Source organism: Euprymna scolopes, chromosome 28 (genome assembly GCF_053919585.1).
Source record: "Euprymna scolopes isolate OS-2025 chromosome 28, ASM5391958v1, whole genome shotgun sequence".
Taxonomy (NCBI): Eukaryota; Metazoa; Mollusca; class Cephalopoda; order Sepiida; family Sepiolidae; genus Euprymna; species Euprymna scolopes.
Genome location: NC_136509.1, coordinates 14,863,112 through 14,871,013, shown reverse-complemented (window position 1 = coordinate 14,871,013; position 7,902 = coordinate 14,863,112). Strand labels below are relative to the sequence as shown.

General features: G+C 29.8%; 1 pseudogene; it reads left to right on the top strand.

Moving 5' to 3' along the window:
- The first annotated feature begins 7,434 nt into the window (after positions 1-7,434).
- On the top strand, positions 7,435-7,568 carry LOC145249881 (U2 spliceosomal RNA; annotated as a pseudogene).
- The last annotated feature ends 334 nt before the right edge of the window (positions 7,569-7,902 follow it).

The following is a 7,902-nucleotide window of genomic DNA, read 5'->3' as shown; positions in this document are numbered from 1 at the left end:
ATACACATGTATATAATCAAATAACATTATAAAAAACACTATAAGGCAGGGCAAATATGGTAACCAGGGGCCAGAAAAACATTCCACACTGTAACCAAAAAAAAAAAAAAAAAAAAAAAAAAAAACATATCCCGAAGTTCTACTGTATTTATATATTAGTGTTGGGATAATTAACTGGAATCGGAAATTGAAAAATTCAGAATTTTTTGGAGCAATCGGTATCAGAAAAATGTTTGCCTATTCTCTGTACAAGGATTTTGTCAGGACAACCTGGCATGAGGATGCTTTCCCTACAAGTAAACCATGACCAAATATTAAAAAATCATATAGTATTTGCGGCCCAAATAAAATCTCCTGTATGGCTAACCCACACTGGCTTTTATGAAGCATGGTGCATCTTCTCCAAGTGATGTTACTTCACTAGACTAGATGAATTCTTGTACTAGAATCCAGTAAGACCAAGCAACCACAAGAAAGATATTTAAATGGTCAAATTGGGAGAGGAAAATTTACGTTCTGAACTTGTTTACTAATTTAGTGTTTGGGACGTAAAGGAGAACTTTAATGGAATATTCGAATATGTGTTTTATATAGAGATCAAGTGTTAGACCCAAGAAGTGGGGGGGGGACTTGATTCCTGAGAATTTTGACTGAAGTAAAATGAAACAAAGTGAAAAGATAATTTCATTAACACTTAGCCAAAATATAGAGTTATATATCCTGTTTTTTTATGAGTGCAACTCATCAGAGGTAAAAGAAAATATTACGAAATAAAAAACAAAAAATAATGAACTTACATCACCAAAGTCGCACTGATAAGCTGTAATACAGCAAAACAGTACTGTATATGGATGACTACAGATATATATATATATATATATATATATATACACACACACACACACACACAGACAAAGGCAAGTGTGAATTTAAATCTAATATAAACATTAATATTTGTATAGTAATCCCAACCAGATAAAAAAAGCTCAATACAACCACAATAGAAAGTAGAGCTTATCATAAGGAAAAGAAATCAAAATTGTAAATTAAAAATTTACAAGGAAATTTATTGTTTGACTGAATATTCAAAAAAAAATTTTATTAATAAAAATGTTTTGGGGAGTATTCTGTCGAACAATAAATTTCCTTGTAAATTTTTAATTTACAATTTTGATTTCTTTTTCTTTATATATATAAGCCTGAAGAGTCCTAGAGTGGATGAAATGCGGAATATTCAGTGTAGCTTAATCGCCATATACATTTTATAACTTACTAACTAGCTCTACCTACGTATTGAGCACTTTTGAAGTAAATACTTAAAGTTTATGCATAAATCTATACTTTCGTATATTAATTTTATGTGAGTAAATTAAGTAGTTATATATATATATATATATATATATATATATATATATATATATTAGTTGGAATACACGCCCCACTATGACAGCCAAATCTCTTTAAAATATGTCTGTAGTTATTAGAAATAAAAATTACAGATCCAACTTTACATAAAATGCTATTTTAAAGATGTGTATATGAAATTTGTGTGTTCAGAAAATACTATTTCAAGATTGAGCGTGACAGATTAACCAATGGACGGAACCTTTCGTGGAGATACGTTGGAGCACCCTTAAAAAAATAAGCAAGCAAATAAAAACTATAAAAGATGGCTACACAAAAATCTTAGGTGTACTCACGTCCTCCTACTTAGGCGCTGGTTTTAATTGTTGACATTTACGAAGGCACTTCAATATTGGATATGTTAAGATTACGAGAATGATATGATCAGATCTGTCACAGGTAACCATTTTCAAGTATTAGAATAAACACAAAATTAAAAAAGAAAAAAAAGTAAGGAGTGTTTCCTCGGGAGTGACATAAGAGTCATAAATGAGTACATCTTTTATCCTGCTAGCGCTCATTTTCATCAGCCCAGGATCAAAACCTCCCCTCACCCCCTCAAACATGTATTGATTTTTGAAAAATAAAAATTCATCTAAATAAATTTGAATGTTTATAGAATTCATTTAAAAAAATCATTTTAGAGAAAATTATAATTCCACTTATATATCACCATGTAAAGTCCTCCTGTGCCCTAAAAGTATGTGAATATGTTCACTATTTAAATTATTGCAATATGGGGAGATTATTATTTTCTTTTTTGTTATTATAGTGAAATCAGACGGCTGAAAAAAAAAAAAAAACTAATTATTGTTGAAACTGACAAAAATTGTAAGCAATATTATCAACGTATCATGACACAACGAGTTAAATATTTCTGGAATATTACATAAAACACATATTTCCATGATTCAATGAAAAAATGATTTTGCCGTGTTTGTTGGATAACGTGAAGAGAAATAATTCACAGTTTGAATTGGCCAAAGTTTTTAAGTTTTCAAAAAAATGAATTACCTCCCCTGCTAATATGTGCACTCTTAGTTATTATGTAAGTTAAAATTACTACTTTCTTCGATAACTATTTATAAATTATATATAAATAATTTTCTAACTGATCATTTGTCACAGTTTTTTAATATTTTCATTAATGCGACATTGACAATTCAATAGTTAAACTTTCAAACTTTGCTACAATCCTTTTAGCCAAGATCAAAGTGTAGTATCTGTTCTTCAGATGCTGCACTTCCATTTCTTGTTCTCTTTCGGTGGAGGATCAGTCCTTCACGACTGAGACAATTTTTTTATTTTTGTACCTTTTCTCCACATTAAAAAACGACCCTGGTGTCTAACTCTGTCCCGTGGGGAGGCATAGTAAATAGGTACAATAATGAAGAAAAACCAATATTTTATAATAAAAATATTTTTTATTACAATTCTGAATTATATATATGAATTCACTGGTCATCCCTTTTTTAAATGATGGAATCGTCTGATCATCAAAGACCAGATTCAAGCAAGGGCACAAGGTCCACAGACGTTTATAATTATATAGATATAAACTAGCAGCAAGACCCAATGTTGGCCGGGATTGAATGATGATCAACAGATTCCCTCCCCCCTATACTTTCATTGTCATCAAAATCGGTGAAATCATTCATTTTTCAATCAAATCGATTGTCTGCTCTAGTTGGGGACCCATCGCGATGCACCAGGAAGAAGCTTAGTTACTTAGCTGACAATACATTGTATTCTACATTGTACTGTAGAGAAACTACTGCTGATTTTATAAAATTATTTTTTATATATAATGGCTTGAATGTAAGTTTGAAAGTCAAGTATTGTGCTTCAATTGTGCTTTAAACAAAAAAACATTCATTTCGAATGCGCTCGTGTCATATCAAAGAACCTACTGTTAATCTTATATGTCTGGCCTTACTGCTTGTGCAGTGATAATGGCTTGAATTTAACTTTAAAATGAAAAAAAAAATCAAGTATCATGGAGAAACTGTGCTTTAAACAAAAACATTCATTTCAAACACACCCCTGTCATATCAAAGACTATACTGTTGATTTTATGTTGGGCCTTTCGGCTTGTGTGGTAATAAAACTTCTCAAATTCACTTATGATGTTAGGCTGCGTAAGGTTTTAACTTTGGTCAAAATTGCCTGTTCCTTCTTTCATCAAATTATTCCAATTATCGATACTTATCGAAAACATTCTGATACAAAATCTATCTAAGAACATTGCCAGATACATAAAGTATGTTCGTATGAAATTTCATAAAAATTTGTTCAGCCGTTTTCAAGGCCATAGGGAACGAATTCACACACAAAGTTCCTTTTATATAACAACATATATATATGTGTGTGTGTGTGTGTGTGTGTGTGTGTGTGTGTGTGTGTATATATATATATAGAGAGAGATATTTCATTCTGTATAATGATAAAATAATAAATATAATAAAAATAAAAAAAAATAAATGTGAAAGAGTTGAGGACGAGAAGAATGAGTGCAAAGAGTACTGGGACCTTGGGAAGGCTTCTTGCCACCCTAAATCCAGTGAAAACCAATAGTCGTGCCCGGCAAAAAAAATCAATGATAAGTAACTGTTGTGATAATGCAAAATCATTTGCAAAGGTTATGAAAAGTAGTGGAAAGTACTGGAAATCTGAGGAGACTTATTGTCACCCAGAGTTCAGGGAACACCACTGGTTGTTGTCAACGAGTAATCTTAGATGATGACCTGAGTGAAAACTTCTAGTGAGTATGAATAAAAAGAAAATGTTCTGAGAACAAACCTGAGGAACTTCTAAATGAGACAATAGGAGGTTTTAACCCCCAAAACATTGAATCCACACATTTAATAGAACAAAGTCTGCTGGAACAATACCGAGGCGAGTCCTGGACCAATGAGGGCCCCTTTTTATCACCTAAAACCCAATGAAAACTATCAGTAAATGTTGGATTGAAAACTTTGAGAATAATGGGAATAACAATGTCATAGAACTTTGATTTAAAAATGCTTTGATTGGTGAAATTTGATCTACATTTTTTTTTGTTTTAATTTAAAAAAAAAAAAAAAAAAAAATTGAAATAAAAGTTTTTTAAAAATCTGACAAAATAAAAATAAAAAATTTTTTTCGGCAAAAATTGATGGAGATCAAACGTCTCCATAGATTCATGTTCCTTAAGTTTGGTTCATTTGTTTTACAGCATATCAACCCCTTTGAAAATTATTTTAATGGCATACTAAACACTTTTGGGGGATATTTTATGACAAAACAAAACAATTATTGTAAATGGATTATACACAAGTTACTCTTTTATAAGCATTGTTGGAGGTAAATGGTAGGTTCATACCTTCCCCAAACATAGTGCATACTTGAACACAATAAATGGAGTATTATTTGATTTCGATATAACAGATTCCATGGTCCAGGGTGTTATCCATTAGGTCAGTTGTAAACACAGGTTTTCAAGAGATAAAATAGTAATTAAAAAGGACAAAATAAAAAGAACACTTGCTTCTTGTTTTAGAACTTTTGAGATGAAGATGGATTGTTCAGACTACTATTCTCATCTTGGATGCTATTTTCACAACGTTTCAGCCAATGTGACCTTTGACCTTGTTCAGGTGCATCTTGTTGATTTTGTTAATCTGTATGTCAAACTCAGGCACCTATACAGAATTTTTGACTGAACCCTTTATTTAGTCTATAGAGGTAGTTTGTTCTTGTTCTCTCAGTCATGATTAGTTAAAAGTGTTTTTTTTGGGGGGGGGTCATGATTTGGGGGTCACCACTTATCAAGGTCAAGAGTCACTCAATGAATAAAAATTAATGATACAAGATTGATTGCCAGTTGAAAGATGAATAACACTATGAGAGTACTAACATTAATCAATGGTATGAACAACGTTTGATTATTTATGATCAATCCATGACAAGAATTTGTTGACATCTGATTTGAAGATGATTAGGTTACTTTAATATCCATTTTTAGTTAGTATTGACTGTAATGAGGATTCAACCATCAACCCCCAGAAAATGTAACTTAAACCTGATTTTTACTGGACACATTTATCAATTGTGTCATGTGTCTGATGAGATGAGAATAATCTACTTCCGTGGATTAAAATAAAAGCTTTAGTTTGAAATTCCGTACAGATCCCCAAGTTAGAGATGAAAATTCGCGAGCTTGATAAGATGCACCTGAAGAAGAGCAGAGGTTGCAGCAGCTCTATACATTGTGAGAACAGGCGTTTGAATAATCAAAATAGAATTTACTTTGGAAAAAAAAAAAATAAAGAAGAAAAAAAAATAAATAAAGAAGAAAAAAAAATTGTTCAGAATTTTTTAAACAAGGAATTGCTATATTCATTATTTATACATGCACAAGTGATTTCATTTTGGATTATTTCTTGGTCCTTCATTAAGTGTCAATCAAGTGCAACTCTGAACTTTAAGCCTGAAGTTAATTTTAGATGATAATGTGAAAAGCGTAAAAGAGCTTTTGATGCACTTGCAGTGTGAGAGAAAAGATTCAGTATTGAGGAGGATGCAGTTTGGCTTTTACTCTTTAATCAAACATATGGAAAAATATGCATTCAAACAATGTAATATGCCCTGCCACTACACTAGCAACTCTGACCCCAATGAAGTACTATTTAATTTTTTATAACTATTTATCCAGGTTTTCATTTTTTGATTTTGTTCAAGTTCTTTTGCGTGCACTACACATTTTCAAATGTTTTCAAATATGCACCAAAGGATTCAATTTCACATCTTGTTTTCCTATTTTTTTGCTGTTAATCAATAAAATTCAAATCTTCACATTTCCTGAAGATGTTTGTTGATCTGAATGAAGCTGGTAAAACCTCCCATTTGTTTCTTTTATTTTATTCAAATTCTTCCTGTGTTTAATTATTTTTCCATTTTGTATTTCATGCATTCAATCTCTGACTTTTTATCATATATATATATATTATAAATAAATTGTAAAAGAATATATATATATATATATATATTCTCTTACAGTTGCTTCTCTGATGAGAGCAAATACATTTTTTTTTTCTCTTTTCATTTTTTTTTACTTATTACATTTTAACAAATTTAAAATTAACTCAGACTGAAGAAGGCACATCAATGGCAGAAATGTTTTGGGATTTGGAATATGATAGCAAAAATAAAAATTTCCGTTCGACTACAAATATAACAGAAAATTCCTGACTAAGCTATGATTTTTGCTTACAGAAAGAAAGGACTTAAATATTGGAATCACTGTTTCTGAAAATATTAATACATACAAATCAAGATGAATGATAAGCCTGGATATACAAAACTGAAATATCCACCACACACACGTATATATATATATATACATATATATATATATATATATATATAAGTTAGTAGATATGTGTATCCAGAATTTCAAAATAAAATTAAAATATCTTTTTTAACAAAAACAATATCTGAGTGAAAACTAAAAACAATTTTAAAATATTTTTTTTAATTATAACTTAGTTGTAAAAAAAAATAATTTTCAGACATCCGGGTAACTGTAAAGGTGACACCAACTATGGCAATGGTGTACATTTTTGTCTTTAAATCTATTTATCTCCTTTCAAATATTATAAATTGATTATTTTTGATTGGTAAAATATGTTTAACAAGATTTTAATCTAAAATAGTAATGATTTCAATTTTTTTCTTAAAATTATTAATATTTATTATTTTTTACTAAAACAGCAACAACAAAAAAAAACTGTATTAGACATTTTATTAAGGAAAATTTAAATTATTTTGTTTAAACAAAATAATTTAAAAAAAACCCTTGTTTTTACTAATAATTTCAGAAAAAAAAAGCTTTTAATTCTAGTCAAACTGTTAAGATTGCTTTTTATATATATATATATATATATATATATATATATATATATATATCGCAGTAATGAACATATCCAAAAATAATGATAAACGATGAGGTAGAAAATTAATTATTAATGAAAACAGTTTTTTCTTTTTACTACATCAATCTTGGCCTTTTGGTCAAGATCAAAGTGTAGTATCTGTTCTTCAGATGCTGCACTTCATTTTCTTGTTCTCTTTCGGTGGAGGAGAAATCCTTCACGACTGAGACAATTTTTATTTTTGTACCTTTTCTCCACGTTAAAAAACGACCCTGGTGTCTAACTCTGTCCCGTGGGGAGGCATAGTAAATAGGTACATCAATCTAATATTTTCAAAGTTTTCAGAAAATATTTACCTCCCTTGTAAGAATTTGAACTCTTTGGTTTCTCTTTTTAGCAAAACTCAATTTTCGCTAATTGTCTTCAAAAATTATTTTCATCAATAATTAATTTTCTACCTTATCGTTTTTCATAATTTTTGGATATGTTCAACATTGCCACATGACTATTAAGTAGATAACATTGGTTTTACTTGAAATTCAATATTTCAATTTTCGCTCAAATAATGAAGAAGCACCGGAAAAAA